At 39.2% G+C, this 21,731-nt stretch overlaps 1 long non-coding RNA gene across 3 annotated transcripts in view; it reads left to right on the top strand.

Annotated features, from left to right (window-relative positions):
* Positions 1 to 21,731, top strand: part of LOC137769407 (uncharacterized) — a 280,962-nt gene that overhangs the window by 201,655 nt on the left and 57,576 nt on the right. Inside the window, exon 1 of one of the 3 annotated variants that reach the window (XR_011074966.1) lies at positions 19,189 to 19,257. The exons of the other annotated variants lie outside the window; for them this stretch is intronic. This is a non-coding gene — a long non-coding RNA (uncharacterized lncRNA). Of the gene's footprint in view, positions 1 to 19,188; positions 19,258 to 21,731 lie in introns of those variants that run through there. 3 annotated transcript variants of the gene reach the window in all.

Below are 21,731 nucleotides of genomic sequence, written 5' to 3'. Positions count from 1 at the left end.
CACTAAAGGGGGCAGGATGCCAGACATCGCTTAATCTCTCAGACTCCGATTTTCTTCATCTCTCAGCAAGATATACTTTTCTTTCATATCACTTATCACAGCTATACAGTTAACTGTGTGATACTTAATAGTGTTGGTCTCTTTCACTAAGCCATAGGCTCCACGTGTATAGGGGTTGTGTGTGTTTTTGTTCATCTTGTGTATCCCAGTCCCTAGCACAGAGTTTCACATACAGTAGGCAATCAATAAATATTTACTGAGAGCACAAATAAGTGAACAGTGGAAAATTATTCACCTGAAAGTGTTTTTATGAGGATTAACAAGTAATAACTATTGATATTTTTGAAGGAATGCACGCATAATATAAGATACCTAGATGCTCCCTGGCTTGGAGTGGGTACTTAATAAGTGGTAAGAATTTCAGGTTAACTCATGCATGAATTGTTTAAGGGCAAATAAATAAATTAAAGACTTTTAACACTTTTGATTACTTTTTGTCTGATGTCAGTCAGTGACATATCCATATCATGTCATAGAAACCAAAATTTTCACATGTATTATCATTAGGTCAGTATTTATTTTGAGAAACCAGGGAGAGTTTTTAGGGGTATTTGGTCTTCGGCAGGTGTAGAAATTATATGGATTAGAAATAGAAATCCTTCTTTTATGAAGACATAGATTGACGTCAAATATTCCGTAAATGAATCATTTTACATTTCTAGTTGAACAACTTGCAGCCATGAAAGCCCAGATTCCTGCTGTATGGCTTAGCAAACAACTGGAAAATATGTGTTTAATGCAACTTTGGGGCATCAACTTCTATGTACCAAATCCCATGCACTTAGACTGAAAAATCAATTCATAGACAGAACCGTCACGTAGAACATTGAAGCATTCTCTCACTGGTCTAGCAATCTTTTGGTAATGATGATTGCATAGAAGATTCCACAGAGGGCTGTCAGCTGACGTCTTTCAGCTGTCAGGGCTCTCAGCAGCTGGGGAATAAGCCCTTCCATCCAACAGCAGAGTCTGGGTCACTATTGGAGGGTAGGACGGCAAGATGAAGGGTGGTTGACTGGTGTGCCTGGTGGGTGGGTGGTGACTGGCAGTGGCTGGTGGCTGATGATGGGTGAGGGTGCACTCAGCCACTAAGTCTTTGCTTAGTGCCACCTAAGAGAAACTAGAGTAGGTATGATTTGGAAAGACATAGATCCATGCACCCAGGCTCAAAGGAGCCATCTTTATCTTCACTCTCCTTGTTATGACTGTTAACCATCATGTCTTTTTCAATGACTGGGCCAGGATGGGGACTGGCCTGAGCCTACACACCACTTGACCTGTCCTTTACTCTCTAATCCTCTCTCACAGTTGGTTTCCTTTGCGGTGGCTTTTTTTTCCCCCTCTTAAGCACAAAGGATTCCCATGCAGTATTTTCTCTGGTACTTCTTTTCTGCATTCTCCCTTTCTGGGGGAAAGTATTACTTATTCAGGGACTCCTGATTCTGTCCGAGTCCCAAGAGAAAACCAAAGGCATACTCAAATTAGGATAATTCTAGGAGAGAATTTACTAGAACTCATTATATACGTGTGAGTGGAGTCTAGGGGAACCTCAAGGGATGGTACAGGAATATGGAGCTAGCATATATGTAGCTGTGACCCCTTAAGCGTGAAGGGAGAGGGGTGGGAGAGGTTATTGGAACTCAGAAAGAAAGAGGGGAGTATGGAGGAGTGAAGACCTTCTGTGAGGGGCATGGCATGGCCGGCCTGAGATAACCTCACAGAGAGGGAACCTGGGGAATAAACACCCTGACCTCACTCTCCCTCTTTTCAATCTCCCGCTGACAGAGCCCAAGGGGAAGCCAGAGGGTACCATGGCCCATGTTCATCTGCACAGGTTGGGATCCTGGAGCAAGTCGCAGGGTGGAAAAGGGTGGGGAGTGGATCTGGAGGAGCAAACAAGGTATCTGGCAAAACTTCCACATGGATAGTTCTAATCTTAACCTCTTTCCTGAGCTTGCAATCCAGGACACCCCAAATACCCTCCTCCTGAAACTAACCCTATTCACAATCTTCTTGTTTCTGTTAATGGCGTCTTAATTTCCACAGTTCCTTAGGTTCGTAACACCAAGTCTTCTTTGAGGTCAGCTCACTCCTTTCACTAAATGGTGAGCGTGAGGGCACAAGCTGTGCTTTTCCTGCCTTTGTGTCTTCCATAGCATTAAGCAATGTTTGAAAATAGTATCTAAGGTATATTTGTTGAATTTTCCTGACTCAGTGACTTGGGCTTTATTGCTAAGTAGAATAACTATAACCCTGGAGGTTTTTGTTTTTCCCTTGATTATTGCAAGGTTGCAAAACTGGAGTTGCAACAAAAGGTGGCAGTCCAGAACACAGTGTCAGGGAGAGCACAGAGAACTGCCGCTGCATCAGGGTGGAAGCAGAGAGAGTGGGCAGGCAGAGGTGCTCGGAGAGTGGTTGGAGAATGAAGGCTTCCCCGGCCCGGTAACACAGAAGGGAGACTATTTGCTCTTTTTAAATGATTATTTGTGCTTTTACCTTAGCTTTTGTTAATACTTTAAGTACCTTTAAAACCAGAGGAATCTCACATTGGTTGCCCCAGGGCAGTTTTGAGATAATTAGCTGCCTACATTTCTTTCGTCTTCTCTCTCCCTTCCCCCCCCACGTCCACATTCCCTCAAAACCTTCACACTGCGCAGCCCCAGCTGGACCCTCCCTAGGGTCAGTATGCTGTGCCATAAACTGCTTTCTCCACTCCTACAGAAGTTTAGATTCAGTGACCAATTCCAATGCAGGCTTGCCCTGGCAGGGGGCACACAGGTGGGAAAGTAATTTAATAACGTCTATTGGTTTTTTTTTTTTTTTTACAGTGGCGCAGTACCTACCTCTTTAAGGCTTTAGTGACCAGTAACACCTCAGTGTGAAATTACTCTCCCACAGAAAAGTTGAGCAGATAGTACAGAGAGTTCGCATATATCCCTCCTTCCTGCCCAGAGTTTCCCTATTAACATCTTGCATTAGTGTGATACACTTGACAACAATCAATGAACCAACATTAATACATCACTACAATAGAGATACATTGAGCCAATATTGATATAATGTTACATTATGTTGATACACTGTATACAATATTATACACTGTTACATTACAATATAGACACGTTGTGCAAATATTGATACATTGAACATAATTGATATAGCGATATACTGTCCACATTTAATCAGATTTCATTAGTTTTTACCTAATGTCCTTTTTCCTGTTCCAGGGTCCCATCTAGGATCCTGGACCCAGGACCACATTACATATACTTGTTAAGTCTCCCTAGGCTTCTCTTGGTTGTGATAGTTCCTCACATTTTTCTTGTTTTTGATGACCTTGACAACGTTGAGGAGTACTGGTCAATATACATTGTAGGATGCCTCTCTATTGGAATCTGATATTTTTCTTGTGATTAAACTGGAGTTATGAGTTTTGCGGAGGAAGTTCACAGAGGTAAAGTGCCCCTTTAATCACCTTATATCAAGGATACATGCTATCAAGGTGATTTATAACTGTTGGTGTTGACCTTGACCACCTGGTTTATCAGGTGAGTCCCTTTCCCCCCTTTTCTTCACTGTATTCTTTTTTTTTAATGTTTTCTTTTTGACATTAAACATTTTTAAATTTTATGTCGGAGAATAGTTGAATAACAATGTTGTATTAGTTTCAGGTGTAAAGCAAAGTGATTCAGTTATCCATGTACATATATCTATTCTTTTTGAAGTTCTTTTCCCAGTACAGAATATTGAGCAAAATGTATATACATGCTGATAGTAAGATAACTTCTTTCTAAATTTTTTGAGAGTAAAACTCTAGATAAAATGAAAGTTGACATTTAAAAACTTCATTTTATTGGTGGTTTTTCTTTGTCACTGTCCTCAGTACAGGCCTAATCTGCTTGCGGGGTAGCTCAGCACTGGGCCTACTTTAATGGCCTCCGAGGAAGGATGTGTATCATTTAACTACTATATTTGAGTTCTTAGAGGGTTGAGACTGTGTCTTATTCATTTTGAGTGCCTCACAATGCCTATTAACAATATTTATTGACTGAATGTATATATGCAACACCATTGATTCTAATAATTTGCTTCTGAGTTTAAAAGTAAAACTCTCCATCTTTCAAAACTTAAAAAAAAGGGCCTCCCAGTGAATGCTTTTGAATCAGTCACTGTTTTATTGTTTTGCAGTACTAATATCCTGGGAACGAGGCCGTGGTCTTAATGATACAACTGTGATTCATCCTTCACCACAGATTAATTTCTTTTAGGAGATGATAGTTGGGTGTTTGTTGTCAGGGAGAGTGGAGTAATTGGGAGGTCAGAGGAGAATATATTCATTGAGATAAATAAACTTCAAGTTGTGCAGGCTCTTAAAACATGCTTTCTGAAAAAGACCATGCTGGCATTTTTCCTCTATTTGTTTTCAGCTTCTATATTCTAATTTACTGAAAATGTTGCTAGCCAAAACCTGGTTCTACCCACTGGAAAAACATTGCCTTTATAATGAAAAACATTTTTTTGCCAACTGTGCCTTTTAGATTTTATGCATGCTGTTTATCTTGATGCCCAGCGTTAAAATTGGCTTTTAACTTTTATTTGAATTTGTACTCTTGTACATATACCATTTTTCTTTTTTATAAAAATCACTATTTTGTTTTCTGAGAAAGCCACTAGTGGAAGAGAAATTGCTTTGTAAGTATTTTGATATGAATCTAGGTTTTGTAAATAACTTGTCTGAGTAAAAATGTACATTACTAGTTAGGCTTCCTCCTATGTTTATTTTGTTTTATTTATTTATTTTAATACTTTTTTGGCCACACCACATGGCATATGGGGTCTTAGTTCCCCGACCAGGGATCGAACCCACACCCCCTGCATTGGAAGCACGGAGTCTTAACCACTGGACCACCAGGGAAGTCCCTCTCCTATGTTTAAATAATCTTTTGTATCCTGTATTATCTGTGTGCCTGCAGCCTAATGTTGAGCAGTGGTTCACTAAATCCAGACTATAACAAAGTTTTCATTGACTCTCAGTAAAATTTAGCAACTATAGAAAATATTGATTTTTTTCCCATAAGGCTAAATTTAGTCAGTGTAAAGAAGTATCCATTATTCTGTGATTTTGATTAAATGTCCTTTGTTTCACAAAATATAGTGATAGGAGAATGGCAACTATTTTTAAAAAATGTTCTCATTTAACAAAACAAAAAGTTGGAAACCCTACGGAAGATTCTTTTCTGTTTGTGTTCTAGGCCATGAGAACCCATGGAAATTACTGTAATAAGAGTGGCAGAGACTATTCCTGATCCTAAAATTAGCAGTTGCAAAATAAAAACTGATTATTCTCTAAAAGAAATGTTTGACCAACCATATTAGTCTTGGGCAAGCTGAAATAGCTGGTGGCTGCTCCATTCTTCCTGTATGCTGGAAATCCTCCCCGAAGACTGAGGATTAAACCCTCGTGGACATAAGCCCTGGCCCAGGCTGATGGGAAGCCCGGTCCCAGCTGGGAGCATGCTCAGGATTCACTGATGCTGAGGAAGCAGAAAAGTGGACTATATGTGCAACACAGGATCCCCTACTGGGGAAAGATGAGAACTTCCTTGAAGAGGAAAGCACGTTAGTTATTGGCGGTCAAGTGATATTGGAAAAGACAGGCCACAACTTTGTGAGCTGGGTCTTCTTTCACGCTGGCCCAGGACCTGGGCTGGGTGAATTCCCTACATGTGACACTTCTGGCAGCCCACCGGCCTCAACAGTAAACAGAATAGTGGCAGGCCATGACCGGCATTATCCACGGAGGGCAATCTCCTGCATCCAATTCATTTTTTGCTGCAGTTTAAGTCCTCCTGGGAGCTGATGGGTGATCGGTGAGTAGAAGTGTAGAAACATTTCTTGTAGAAACAAGAAATTGTTCAAACTTTTAACGTTTGATTTCTGATAAGGACTTTGTTAGCACTGTTCCCCTATTAATTTTCTTGCTCTGTCTCGATTTGTGGCTAACTCCTCGCACAAAGCCGGCTCCCACGGAGGGGACAGGCTTCTTTCCAGCACCCAGCAATACTGCCACCCTCAGCAGGCATTCACACAAACACACTGTCCCATAATGACAATGTAGTGAGGAGGGGTCGGAGGGCAGTTCAGCCCCCTGTGAAAAAGCCTAGCAGTTCATGCCTGTTTGGTACTATGCTGAGGTGGGGATGGCAGGGGACACGGAGGACGTTTGGTGCTTCTTGTGGTTCCTCCATTCTCTTCTCAGATGTTCCCCCTGTGGACCTACTGATGAAGTATCAGCTGTTCCAGTGGCCTGTGGTTATCTAGAAGGCCTTTTATATCACAAATCCCACTTGCCTTTGGCTCCACTTCTGGTGTTCTCTAAGCCAAATACCTATTTGTGATAGAGACTGATGCATTGACATAACCACAGGTTCCTCTCTGTCTTAAGAAGCTTTCTCAGTTGGCCAACCATTTGCCTGTGCTTATTCTTGGTAAAATGGGATCCATCTGATTAGGTCGAGAGAGCCAAATCCTGGCCATGAAGGCCTGGCACGATTCCCTGTTGCATACTGTAGGAAACATGCCCTCCCATCCACCTTCCCCCACAGCAGTCAGCAGAGGAGTGGTCACTGACACTCCATTGCCACAAGGAGCTTCCACGACAGCACCCTCAGCTGCTCCTTTCTGCAGCAGGGCTAGTGACTTATCTGATTGGTGAGTCCAGGGGAAGAAATGGAAATTGCTCCCTTCAGACCTCCTGAGTGCCCTCAAAACTACTGGCCTGCCTAGAGAGTATATTTGGGCTTGTCCTGGGGATGTGGAAAGATTACTGGGCCAGTTTGGCATAGAAAGGGTGGCCTGTGGTTTCCAGTTCAACCTATGATGGGATAGGTAAGAATGTTTCTGAAGGTAATATCAGGATAGCCGTGAAGACCACTGATTTAAAGCCATGGTCTGCAATCAGCTTTACTAGAAGTAAAACTGACATTTTAATTTCCATCTGTCTGTCTCTTGGTTCTTTTTTCTCAGTTGGTTCCAAACTTGACAAAAGGGTGTTATTTAATTGGGCCCTTAAGTCCTAGCATATACTCCCAAGAAACTTAGTGACAGATGCAGAAACCACTGTTATTCACATGGTTCAATTTCCACATCATCCACATCCTGGAATTCTTATTTAAAACCTTCTGAACATATATCTTTGCCTCTAACCATCCTGCGGGGGTCCTGGGTCTGCTTTCTACAACTGAGCTACTATAGGACCTAGATCAGTGTAAGTTAATATGGACACCTTTAACCTGAAGGCCTAGAGATGTTTATAGGTGGCCTGGTTCAGGGGCCCATCTGGTCCTGGCAAATATACTCACAAAATGGCCCGGATCTGTGACCACAGCTGACCTAGCAGCTCCCTCCCTCTGTGAAATCTTCAAAATTTATAGCCTGAAAGGTTTCTTTTGAAAACTCCACTGATAATCTTATGAGGATTCCTTTGTGCAGGAGCTTTTCTCTTGGTGATTTCAAAATTCTCTCTTGTTCTTTGACTTGTGACAATTTGGTTATAATGTGTCTTGGTATAAACTGCCATCCTTATTCTTAGTAGCCCCCAGGAGTCTAGAGTATGTTGGGTCTCGAAAGTGCTCTGAGACAGATGAGAAAGAAGCCAGTCTTTTCTGTAATCCTTGGAAAAGTTGGAATGTTATCTGAATTCCCTCCCCATGGAGAAGCTGGGAGCTGTTTTTGTTTTTTTTTCCTCTGCCCATTTGCACTGCACTGAGCTGAGGAGAGGAGCTATGGTGAATTCGCACATGCTAGTTGAAATATTGCAGTCTTTGTTGATGACTTTTCTGCTCTTACCCTCAGGTAGAAGTAGAATTTATCTTCTGTGGCCCAAATCACCTTGACTTTATCTCCAGTGTATAGCACTGGCTGATTAATCGATTGATTGATTTTTATGTCCCCTTTTGACTTTGAGAGCAGTGACTTATTTATCTTTGGATTCCAGTGCTTAGAACGCTCCTTGCCATGGGGTCAAGACTCAGGGCATGTTTGTTGGAAGTACTCAGGACACAGTTTCTCCATTCTTCTGCTACTTTGGGGTAGAGAAAAGTCTGAAACGACCGAAACCTAGGGCACTTTGCCTTTCTCTTGGAGAGTTCTGGGAGAGGAGAAATTGTGAAGCCATTTACTTTCAGCTGGCAACTTTTCTCTGATTAACTGAAATCTCTCATGCTGGAATGGAACATATATTCCAACCTCAATATATTCCTCTTGGAGCTTCTTCCTCTTTTTTTTGGTTACTCTTTTCTGAACCCTATAAAATAGCATTGTTAAGGGAAGAAAAGTGAAAGTGAGCATGAGCCTGTAACTCTCTTGTTGGAGAAATGGCTGTGTGTAACACTGGGGCCAATCGTCTGAGGCCTGTGCAGGGCAAGGGGATTACCCAGAAGCTCCACTAAGGTTGAGAGAGTGGAGAGCACTTTTTCCCAGAGTAAATACTCCAAATGAGCGCAGAGGTGAAATGTCTCAGCAGGATGCTAACACTTCACTTTGGCATAGCTGCTGTGTCATCTTTGCCTTCAGAGAACAATGCCTGTATAGTGCAAGCCAGTGGGACTTCACATTGTAGAGCTGAAGATCAGCTTGCTCTAGCCCCGGGTCAAGGTGAAATCAGAGTCCTGTGTCTGTCAGCCTGCCTTCAGTGTTCCCCAAAGTCTCCCATAGTCTGTTTAGGGAGGGTTAATCTTTAAACAACAACAACAACAATAGCACAAAACCCCAAATAAAGCAAAACAAAGCAAAAAACCTCCTTGAATTCTGAGTGTACTGCAAAAAGAGAAGATTCTATTTTTTCTATTCTATGTATTCTTAAAGAAAAATTTTATGCAAAAGAGGAAACATCACTATAGATAATAACTAAAGCAGGATTCACAAACTCAGATGCCTTCAGATGACAGATATGTGGCTTACAAAGGTGAAGCCCCAAGGAATAATACTAGCAAGGGGTGAGCTCTGAGGGAACTGGTGAGTGTGTGTCCTACTTAAAGACGTTCAGTTCAAACTTTTGAAAACCACCTTGTTGGCTATAACCCACAGTCTGGGAGTTTGGGGTTTGCAAACTAAGATGATGCCCTTAAATCAGGCATATGATCATAAATATTACCTGCGGTCTGGTTAAATGCAAGAGTCCCAAGGCTATCCCCAGAACTTCTAAACCAGAATCTTGAAGAAAACATCCTGGGAATCTATCTGTCTATCTATCTATCTATCTATCCATCCATCTACCTTCCTACCTACTATTTATTTATCTACTACCCAGATGATACTTGGTTGGGAAATCTTGGGACACTCTGAAATTCAATGTATAGTCTGGTGCTCTATAACCAAATGCAGAGCTATTAGACTGGGGGAGAGGAGTGCTGAATGATGGGCTCACTTGGGATGAGTGTTAAGAGAGGACAGTGAGGTCAGGGAGGACATCCTGAGTGGAGAGATGTTCATGCCATGAATGGCTGGAAGGCAGTCAAGGAGAGTGGTTAGGGCTATGGTGAGATCCTACATGTGAGCCAGTGGGTTTACTAAGCTTTCCACAGTCACAGCAACTGATTTGAGATGTTTGGAAACCTGATAAGTGGAAGTGTCTTTAAAATGTATTTTGTCCCTACAGGAAACATGTGTTTGGGAGCTTTGCTGATAGACCAACTGCTTTTTGAATGCCTCAGTTGTCATAAGGTCTATCTGCCATTTTTCTGGATCAAAAGATTCCAGAAGTTGTCTAATTTTTATTTTTCATTTATAAAGGTCACTGGCAATAGATCACTTGATCTGCCAACTTTTGAAGGCAAAATAAATTTCCGTCTTGAAAAATCGATGACCTTCTCTTGCCTTACTGAAATGTCATGTAGGTGTTAAGACCACGATTAAAAATGCCCCTACTACAACTTGGCATATCAAAGGTAGAACAATTGTTAAGCTATAGTCACATGTCACTTTGCTGCAGAAAAATAAAGTAAGCCCTTGATAAATGGAAGAATCAAACAAATGTAGCATGGTAAATAAAAATATTAAAAATCCTTGTTTTATAGGTTTCATACAGTACATAAATACAGATATTGGCTGATCAAGCTTGAAAAGTTCAACATTTTGTTTTGACAAGAACATAAATATTAGATAGTGGAAATAGAGTTAGAGAGATTCAAGCTCTGGTTTATTGTTATTAATGACTAATTGATAATGTTTGTAACAATATGGTGATTAATAATGTTACTCCCCTTTTTGTTAATGATAAGAGCTACGGCTATTGAACGCTAAGTATAAGTCAGCTATTGTTATAGTCACTTTAATATTTCTCTCCTTTTTTTTACAGCAACTGTCAGGGTAGGTATTATTACCTCCATTTTATAGAGGAGAACTGTGACTCAGAAGGGTAGAGCTAGGGTTTATAACAATCCACCTGACCCCAAAGCTCATGTTTTTACCGACCGACTGCCGAAATCAGCAAGTAATTTATTAATTGCCCACTATGAGCAAGGCACTGTGCAAGTGTCAAAGTATAAAATAAGATTCTGGGAATATGAATATGAGTGATGACAAATAACAACCCAAAGTGGCATACAAAAGCTACGCAAGCCATACAGACGATAAATGATGGGAAAAGTCAGTGGAGGGAGTTATCACTGAGGAGTAAAGACGGACTTCACTGACTCATTCTGGAGAGAAAGGCAGAATTTGGACAAGTGAAAAGACCAAAGGGGTGAGTGGGGCTGTGATGTGATTTTTGAGGATTAACCTGACTGCAGTGGGAGAATAGATTTTTCCTTCTGGAGCAGGTTATGCTCCAGAGTGGGGAGATGCTCGAGGGAGTTTGTTCCTACAGCCTCCTTCCCATGTCCACGTCACGGGCTGATGATGATCTGGAAAAGTGAAAATGGAAAAAAAGAGATGTGGAAATATAAAATTATAAGCCTCATATACTTTACCCCAGCCTTGTCTAGAAAATATCTTAGGGCAGAAACGAAGATCCTTAGTTAATGGCCGTAAATGAAGAACCTCAGACAAATGAGACTGTGGGCTTGTTGGGAGAACAGGCACACGGCTAGCCATAGTATATTGTCAGATAAGAACAATATTAGTGATTTTTGCACACTTGTCACTAAAAAGTTTAAATGTGATCAATATTTATTTGTATCCCATCACTATAAAGTTATATTTCTCTCTAAACTTCTTTTATAATCAGACGAAAGAGCTTTCTTGTAACAAAGATTTTTAAATAGTTCTCCAAACTGTTGACATATAACCTTTAGACTAGAATGTTTGTTATAAGAAACTACGTTTACTAGAACATTGTTATATAAAATTGTGTTCACTTGGGTTTTATTCATCACCTTTGCTATGTATTAATTTACTGTGGCATTACTAGCTTTGATAAACTCTACCTGGATAAAAACTCTGTGATAATTCTCTTAAAAATAGGCAGAGAGCTGAAGGCATTTATTCCCCTTGAAAATGAATTCACAAGTAAAATCCAGTGTCTTTCAGACTGACTTTCAATCACAACTCAGAATTTGTTGTCAGGGTAGATTCCAAAGACCTAGGAAGGGTGAATGGCTAGGGTGTGTGATCAACTGACTCTTGAGCAGAACATGCTCTGAGAGAGTTTTCTGTGTGTGTTAGCACGTTCCCAAGATCTTTATCCACATGCTTGAGGCAGAATGAACTGGACTTTTGGGTTCTGGTCCTGACTGCTCAACTCATCAATGTGAGTAAATCTTTGGATAAACCTTTGGAAAAATATTGTAATATCTTGAAGAGATTTCTGAGGCCCAATGAAGTTCTAAAATGCCATAATTCATTGATTCTTTCATTTTCTTCAGACTGATAGAATATATTTGCAGCGTGGTTGTTTGGGGTTTGAGAGCAGCCCACTGCCATGAAACAGTGCAACTAACTGGTGCTTACAGAGAATGAGACCATGATTCTGTCACCGTGCTCTAACGGATTGCTTTCAGATATATCTGACAGTTCAAAGAAAGGCACTAATTTGTTCTCAAAGTCGTAACATAATCTCTGATTCCTCAGGCAACAATACTGTGAGTTGCTGTATTTTAAATCGAGGCAGGCAAAAAGATGCCTTTGGAAAATGTATCACTGTCATTTTTATCAAACTTAAAAAAAATTTTTTTTTATAGTATTAGATTTACCAACTGAACGTTTCATGCTCAACTCCAAACACATTTAGACTTGGTTTCAATAGTTTCAGGGCCCACATGTGTCTCAGAGATAACTTAATACCATGTTTCATTTAATGTTCGCTCACACGGTCTGATTTTGCCACACTTCCAAGTTAGCGTTCTAAATTGATTCAGAAGAATTAATCTTCAAACACTCTTGCCTCTTTCTGCCAGCTGGTCCCTTTGTAGGTTCTTTGGAAGATACTGGGTTGGTAAAAAATAAAGGTCTTACTTTGTTAAGTGGTTATCCTGTCATCAGAAGATCAAAACAGACTAGTCAATTTTTAGACCCATCAATTGAATCTACTTGGGTATAAATGTGCAATATGATAGCTATTTGAGAGTTATAAAACTAAGGAATAATTTATTTGCTTAAAGTTTCTTGTAAAAATGATTGTTTCTTATAGTATTTAAGACTTAGGCTATGTAATCAGGATGGTGTGTTTAGATGCATTTGTAAGATAAAGTTTTGCTCTGCTGGAAAAAGAATCCTTCTAAATCATCATGAGTAGAAGATACTTAGCATTAAGCATTCAGCATGGGTATTCTTCTCTTTTCTCTTTCTTTAGTCAGAACTACCATGCTATGTCATGTGGAAAAAATGTTGAAGATCTTAATGGTACTCTAAGTGGCTCCTTTGAAGTGATTGAATATCTTTCTTTTAGTGGAAAAAAGTTAGCATGAAGAATAATTCATTAATTTGCCACCAACAGGTTCTTCCTGTCATACTATTGCATATAATGGGAAATATGAACACTTGTACTCAGATGCCAAATTTTCCTCGGAGAAAGGATTGGGAAGTGATATAATAAGGGCAGGCTTAAGGAAGTGTGCCTGTCCCTGAGTCTATAAAAATTTCATAGAAGTCCTATGAATTTGAACTAAACATTTACTTTGTAAATTAATAAAATATGAGGAATAAATGGGGGAAGATGAGCAATGAGGGTAAATATTGCCTGTATTAATTAGGTCCAGTCAGGAAAACAGAAAGCACTTTAGGTATTTCAAGTAGAAAGGAATTAATTCAGGGAGTTGGCTACAATTCCAAGTTAGAAGGATGGAGAAGCAAATCAGAAAAGGGCATGTTACCCAGAGATCAGCTGCCACCCCTGTTACTGCTACTGCAGCTGCTGCTGTTGGAACCCCGATGCTGAACTGCCGCTGCCAATTCCAGAGATACTTACTACCGGGAGGTAAGAAGAGATGAGGCAACCTAGTTGAGCATCCAAAGATCCACGGGTGAGGCGTGTGAGCAGAGTGCGTTGGGGGAGTGCTCTGATGTTGGACTAGGGCGTGACGGCTCTGTACTTCTTGTAGATGAGAAGTGCTCAAGGAGGTAGACTTGATGGTGACTGAGACATAATACATTTTTACCCAGAAGTGTTGAATCAAGGATGTTGGCCACCTCAAGAATTTGGGAAATAGATTTGGATATGGTAATCAGGATGTTCTGTTTCACCATCGTGGGAGTTATAGTTCCTTTAGTTACAAAATGCAAGCTCTCTCACGTACCCAAAGTCTAATCTTTTCTTGGAGTTTCTCTCTTTATATGATTCAAAGCACGACATGACTCACTGGTTTATGAATTAGTCCTTCTTATTCATCTGCTGCAACGGTTCAGGAGAGAAGAAACTCCAACGCATCCTTGGAGACCAACAAACACATCTTTGAAGTCCTCATAACTGACTGGGAAGCCCTGCCTGCTGGTCCCTTCTGCCTCTAGTACTGTTTTCTATGGAAATCTCTCCTTTCTGGACTATTCCTTTTTCTGTTTTATCCCATATATTGGTCCTGAAAAAATTGGGCAAACACCACATATCCCTGCTCCCACTCTGGTAGAAATGGACCTAATACATTGACATCAGAGAAAAATGCTATGAAATTGAACCCTTTCTTTCATATTTTTTGGAGGAGGCTGAAAGGCAGCTCTGTGTAGAACAAAGGAACCAGCCATTTAAACTGGCCTGACTAATTAGTTAAGCCAAATAACTACTTGTTTATTTTACCTTTGACTAAATTGACCAGATATTTGACAGAACTGAATGATAAATTAAGTAAAAATGGCCGCTGCAACACATAACTTTATTCTCCCCATTTGTTACTTGAAAAGTCTTTTTATCGTAACCAGTGAGTTACTGGAAACTGGTTTGGAAACAATTTGCTTTGAGAAGATAACCACCAGAGCTTAATATTTTTCCAAAGATTCATCCAAGATCTAGGGACTGGCTTGAAATGCAGGTCATTGGTACCTACATTTTCTTTATACCCTTCGCTTGTTTTTCACTTCTTATCAACTCTTCTAAGTGCAATCTTTTCCCAGTATTTGCCCCCCATAATGTCTGTGTCTTCCTTCTGTTTTTGCCTGGCTCTACGGTTTTATTGGGTGCTTATCTGCAGGGCCTACCTATGAGCACCTAGATCTGTTCCTCATTACTTTGGTGGTGGGGGAACAGGACTTTGGGTCTACCACTATAGGAAGTAGGAGCAATCCCATTCCCATGACACCCAATTAAGAAGCTCTTTCTTTTGTGCAGTTAGTGGGGTTGGTTGTAGCCTTTAAGGTCCATCTCAATTGAAGGAATTACAGAAAAATGCTGTGTGTGTTTAATTGTGTTCCGTAAGCATACTACCATATAGTCAAATGATCACACTCTGCCCGCCCCCCCAAGTCTCTTAGGAATTGTCAGAGTGTCTGTGTGATTTGAGGAAAACTTCCAGCTTCATTTGGACTAGTCCGCAGGATGGACTTAGCTGTACTTGATGAGTCTTACAGTTATTCAATAAAGTTCGTAACTTACCGTGAGACTGCACAATCAGATGCATGGCAGTGATAGGCCGGGATTTATTGTTGACACAGTATGTGATATTACACAAAGAAGATAGGGAGGGGAGGTACAGGGCTTCAGGTCCTGTATTTTTGCTGTAAGCAGCTTTGTTTTAGACATCTTTGCTGCAAACATTTTTGCCACATAACTAATCGGCTGTAAGTCAATTTTGCCGTGAAAGATAAAATAATGTTGACAGTTTTTGGTTTGACAGTTTGGTTTCAACTGGTTGAAATGAGTTAACATTTCTTCAAGTTAGTGACGTTATTAATGGCTTCACTGAAGCTGACAGATGACGATGACTTGACCCAAGAGTTGGTTTCGTATTTTGAAACATACTACGTTGGAGGAGAAAGAGACCAAGGTCCTCAAAGTTGAACCCACATTTTCCATAGAACTTTGGAATGCCTATCAATGGACATATGACAATATGCCAAGAACAAAAGACAATGTGTAGGCTTTCACAGCACAACACAGAGCTCAGGTACAAATACACATCCTAGTATTTGGAAACTGATACCTCTCTTAATGAAGGAAGAAATTTTAGCGAAAAAAGAAAAAGCATCATGTTGAACAAGAAGACAAGTCAACAAGCAAAAAAAAAAAAAATGTATAATACATTGGGTTTTGGTGATAGGGACAAAATCTTTTCTTAAATAAATGAGAATCTGTCATTATCTATCATCGATCTATCTATTCTCTAACTATTTAATCTATAAAAGAATGTCTTTCAAATATATTTGCTTTTGGACTAGAATAAGAAATACATTTTATATCACACACTGCTCTATGCATGTGGGCACAGCACACACACATATATATACAACTGTGCTGTTTTCTAGTAACCAAGGGGAAAAAAAGAGGAAAAACAACTGGTCAAGAGCTGCTAACCTGGTTTCATGGCTCTCTGGTTATGTACGACCTTGAAAAACACTATTAGTACATATCCTAAATAAACAGATAAACATTAAAAAACCTGTACACCAAAACCCTTTATAAAAATACTTTAAAGCAAAGCACAAGACTCAGAGAAGTGTTTAACTAGAGCAGAGTTCTTTTCTGTAGGGACCCAGAGATGGTAGTAAGTTCACCCTAATTCAGCACTGCCTCCCCTGTGAGGTTTCTGATTGAATTGTCCTCCCTTTATTGCTGTGAGTGATGTAGAAATTAACAGACTAACTCCTGTATCTAGTCTCTATGTTATCTTTTTGACAAACAACAAGGAGATTATTTTAAAATAAGTATTTAAGGAGATTGAAGTTATTTCATGTGTTTTTGCATCCATATGCACGTTTGTACTAGAAGATAACTGCACACTCAATTCTGCATGCCCCACCCCCTTCCATTGCTCTCTAGGAATTTAGACGACGGTCTTTTTTCTCAGTCACGGTTTGGGAGTATTTAGACATTTGCTTGTGTTGGCAATGGGACATTTCCCCAAGTCAAAAAAGAGAATCTCTCTGCCCGTTTGCTTAGCTTTGTTAAAATGACTAGCCAGATTTGTGGAAATAGCATTATCTTATACCTTAGTGATCACCTACACAGAAATTAGCTACTATCCTTGTTTCCCCAAGTTAGGGGGTCTAAACACTCGTACAGCTCATACTTTACTACATGCTTTTTGTAGCTTAAATTCTGCCTTCGTTTTTCAGGAGCACTCTGTATTCAAAATCTCACACTGTTTCATAAACCTTTCAGCAAGAATCTGTAAGAGCAGTGACATGCTGTTTTGATTATGTCTCAGCTCATCCATTTAAGAAGGCTGAAAAGTTGTTTCAGCAGATTTCCTGCAGGTGTATCTGATTACCTGGGCTCCATTGTTTCAGTAAGATAAATGGAAAACTTAGATCTTCATGAAGTAAGGGCTGGAGGGAGAAATTCTGCAATGAATTGTCTTAAGAAGCAAAGAGTTCCCCCTCCCTAGAAATGTTTAATCATAGACGTGGTGATTGCTGTTGGAGAGATATTTTGGAGAGGATGCTGATGTAGGGCTGAAAGGTTTATATGCTTGTAAGGTCTTGTGCAGTTGAGAAATTTTCAAAGTCTAGATTATGTGAAAAGACAGACATAGGATCTATTGAATTTTCAATGACATTCACATGGGCTGGCATCCATGTAAGGCTGGCCCCCAATGTTCTAAGTTATCACTGATAAAGTTCGGGTCCATCATGACAGCAACTTCAGAAAAGTTTGTGCCGAATTTATTCTTCAGCTTAAAATCTTCAGTCACTCTTCTTTAGCCCAGGGGTCCCCAACCCCTGGGCCATGGACGGGTAGCGGTCCATGGCCTGTTAGGAACCCAGCTGCACAGCAGGAGGTGAGTGGTGGGCAAGCAAGTGAAGCTTCATCTGTACTTACAGCTGCTCCCCATCGCTCGCATTACCACCTGAGCTCCACCTCCTGTCAGATCAGCGGCGGCATTAGATTCTCATAGGAGCGCAAACCCTACTGTGAACTGCACATGTGAGGGATCTAGTTTGCACTCTCCTTATGAGAATCTAATGCCTGATGATCTGAGGTGGAGCTGAGGCTGTGATGCTAGCGCTGGGGAGCAGCTGCAAATGCAGATTATCATTAGCAGAGAGGTTTGACTGCACAGAGACCATAATAAATCAATTGCTTGCAGACATATCAAAACCCTATCAGTGAGTGGCAAGTGAAAACAAGCTCAGGGCTCCCACTGATTCTGCATTATGGTGAGTTGTATAATTATTTCATTATATAGTACAATGTAATAATAATAGATATAAAGTGCACAGTAAATGTAATGCCCTTGAATCATCCCAAAACCATCCCCCCGGCCGCCGGTCTGTGGAAAAATTGTCTTCCACGAAACTGGTCCCTGGTGCTAGAAAGGTTGGGGAGTGCTGCTTTAGCCTATTCTTCCTTTTCATGGGATGTCAAACTCTGGATTTGAAGGAAAGTTATTAAAGTTTAAAGATTGGGGAATCCTGTTGGTCTCAGACACGAACATTCTTTGAAGAACTTCTAACGATTTTTAAGCATTCTGGAATCACAGATCCTACCCAGAAAAGTGCACATTAAATCTTATAGGCTCAGAGGATTACCCCCAAATTAAGCATCCTTGTAAGAAAAAAATGTATCCTCTCCAAAGTCTCACATTCTCACGTCTTAGGGATTGGCAGAACACACCAGTTAGTCTTCAAGATATTCTCATGAGGCACTGAATCTCTTGGTGGAAATTAAGCATATTAACAGGTGTAAAATAGATAACTAATAAGGACCTACTGTATAGCACAGGGAACTCTACTCAATACTCTGTAATGACCTATATGCGAAAAGAATCTAAAAAAGAGTGGATATATGTATATGTATAACTGATCCACTTTGCTGTATACCTGAAACTATTATAATAGTTTCACAACACAACATTTTAAATCAACTCTACTCAAATAAAAGAAACATTAAAAAAAAAAAAACCTCTACCACTTAAAAAGAACACATTAACAGAAGTAATAAATACCCTCCCCCACCCAACAATAATGGTGAATTATGTTTACACTGAAAATCATCTCAGAATTGAAAAGGAGTTCATAAAGCATAAAAGCAACAGAAGAAATCCCATACAGAAGTGTAAATAGAAATAGAATAAAAGAAAGTAAAAAGGCCAATGGGTGACTACATAAAAGTGAAAGATGGTTCACCAAAGAACACCATAAACAAGATTAAAAGGAAAATGAGAAATTGGGGGAAAATAATTGCAATAAACATTTAGGATGTAAATGGGTTTTAGAAGTGAGCAAGAAAAACATTAAAAACCAATGTAACAAACGGTCAAAGAATATGAAAATACCATTCTTTCTACAGCAGTTATTGAGTGATTATAATGTGGCAGACATGGGGGATCTTGGGACAAACACCTCTGTCCTCAAGGAGCTCAATTCACAATAAATGAAAAAAAAATGGCCAATTAACATGTGAAAAATGCCTAACTTCACTTCATAATCAAAGAAATCACAAAACCATTCAGAAACAACTTTGGCCTGTCATATTAGCAGAGACCAAAATAATATTACTGGGTATTATGAAGGAGATTGGAAACAGATGCTCTTATCTATTGCAGGTAGAAGGTTTCATGGTGGCAAGTTTTTGGGAAGTATCTTTGCAGCACGTGTTAAGAGTTTTCAAAAGTAAGTGCTTTTTTGATCTATTTGTTTTCTTCTACACATCTGTTCCAAAAAAAGTAGTTAAAAATTCAGACAAATACTTACATACGAAGTCCATTGCAGTATTAATTACAATCTCAAAAAACTGGGAGTAACCTAAATTCTATTTAAAAATATATACTACTGTCCAAATTGTAAGATAACATACATACATAGAAAAAACTAATATAGAAAAATTATATTTTATTTTATTTTTTGTTTCTTTATTTCTAAATTTTCTATTTATATTATTTTTCTAATGAAATGTTATTATAATAAAATATCAGTGATAATTATCTTGGACTACTGAATTTGGGATCATTTTTATTTTCCTCTGAAGAAAATTACTTGTTTTTCAAAATCTCTACAATGAGCATTTTTATATCTCTTATAAACTTAGAGAAAAACTGAGCATTATTTAAAAACACATCTTGACTGCAAGAATGTATTTAAATCATCAAGTTATCAAATTATCATAATTCTAGGGAAGCAAGAACTTATTTATGTAGAGAAGATACCAGGTAGAACTAGCTGTCTTTAGAAACTGTGATTATTTGCTTGATAACATTTATGGGATTTTGATTTATTGAAAAAAAAAAGATGGAACTGAGTATTTTCCACTTGATACCTGATGTAATTGTATAATTTTGAAAAGGTTATACTTTGAACATTCAAATGATCTTAAAATATAATAGGCATTTTTGAAGTTTAGAAATTGGTTTACAGGGTGCAAGCTTTCAGTTAAGTACTTGTATCCTTATTAAATATCATTCTCATAGATTCGCAGTAAGGCATTTGAAACAACATTAAATCTTTTAATCTCTTTTTAAAAAATATTTTTCACATTAAATCTTGAGGAGTGCAAATCAGTTGCGTTTTAGAAAAACCTTGCTAAGACCTAACTAAAGATAAAATGTCTGCAAGTACCTTAACACACAAGTGATGTGCCAGTGCTTTATTACTACATTCAAATAAGGAAATGAATTCTTGCTTTTTCTTGACTATACAAAGCATGTGGATGAGCTTCTTGGGTTGCCAATATTCTGCGTATTACCACACATTGATGCCAGGAGGGAAACACATTCTTGAGGACACAAATTTTACATTTGGAACCCTCTCAGTTCTAAATTCTGCCCTACGTATCTCTTCCTTTGGTTCTAATTTGGATCCTTTCATTATAATAAAACTATAATCATAAAAAGAAATGAAGAGGTTTAAAGTGATTTGTAAGCCATCTCAATCACAAAAGTCTTCTTACAGTTTACTTGAGAAATCTTCCTATTTGTTAACATCTAGATATGTATCTTTCCACACTATGACTATGGATATAAATACAAATATATATACACATAACACATGCACACAGACACACATACAGACACACACATACACACATACCCTACATCCCTTCAAGTATTCTCCTTTCTCATAAATTACTTCATTTATTTATTCCATCAATTGAATGTTTCTTAAGTACCTGTAATGTGATATATACTTAAGCACCACCAGTACCAAGATGAGTCAGACACATCTAAGGGGCTTACAGTGTCTGAGGAGCTCACAAAGTAGTGGGTAAGACAAATACACAAATGCTCTTGCTGGTTATGCTATAGTAAAGGAGCCACAGAGTAGTAAGTACCAACACAGGGATGATTAATTTGGCTTGCTTTGACAAACACATGAAAGGATGCTCAACATCACTAATCATTAGAGAAATGCAAATCAAAACTACAATGAGGTATCACCTCACACCAGTCAGAATGGCCATCATCAAAAAATCTACAAACAATAAACGCTGGAGAAGGTGTGGAGAAAAGGGAACCCTCTTGCACTGTTGGTGGGAATGTAAATTGATACAGCCACTATGGAGAACAGTATGGAGGTTCCTTAAAAAACTAAAAATAGAACTACCATATGATCCAGCAATCCCACTACTGGGCATATACCCTGAAAAAACCATAATTCAAAAAGAGTCATGTAGCACAATGTTCACTGTAGCTCTATTTACAATAGCCAGGACATGGAAGCAACCTAAGTGTCCATCAACAGATGAATGGATAAAGAAGATGTGGCACATATATATACAATGGAATATTACTCAGCCATAAAAAGAAATGAAATTGAGTTATTTGTAGTGAGGTGGATGGACCTTGAGTCTGTCATACAGAGTGAAGTAAGTCAGAAAGAGAAAAACAAATACCGTATGCTAACACATATATATGGAATCTAAAAAAAAAAGGTTCTGAGGAACCTAGGGACAGGACAGGAATAAAGACGCAGATGTAGAGAATGGACTTGAGGACACGGGGAAGGGGAAGGCTAAGCTGGGATGAAGAGAGTGGCATGGACATATATACACTACCAAATGCAAAATAGCTAGCTAGTGGGAAGCAGCCACATGGCACAGGGAGGTCATCTCAGTGCTTTGTGACCACCTATTTTATTTAAAAAATAAAAAA

This window comes from Eschrichtius robustus, chromosome 9, assembly GCF_028021215.1.
Source record: "Eschrichtius robustus isolate mEscRob2 chromosome 9, mEscRob2.pri, whole genome shotgun sequence".
NCBI lineage: Eukaryota > Metazoa > Chordata > Mammalia > Artiodactyla > Eschrichtiidae > Eschrichtius > Eschrichtius robustus.
The sequence above is the reverse complement of the archived record's forward strand: the minus strand, read 5'-3'. Positions and strand labels throughout refer to the sequence as shown.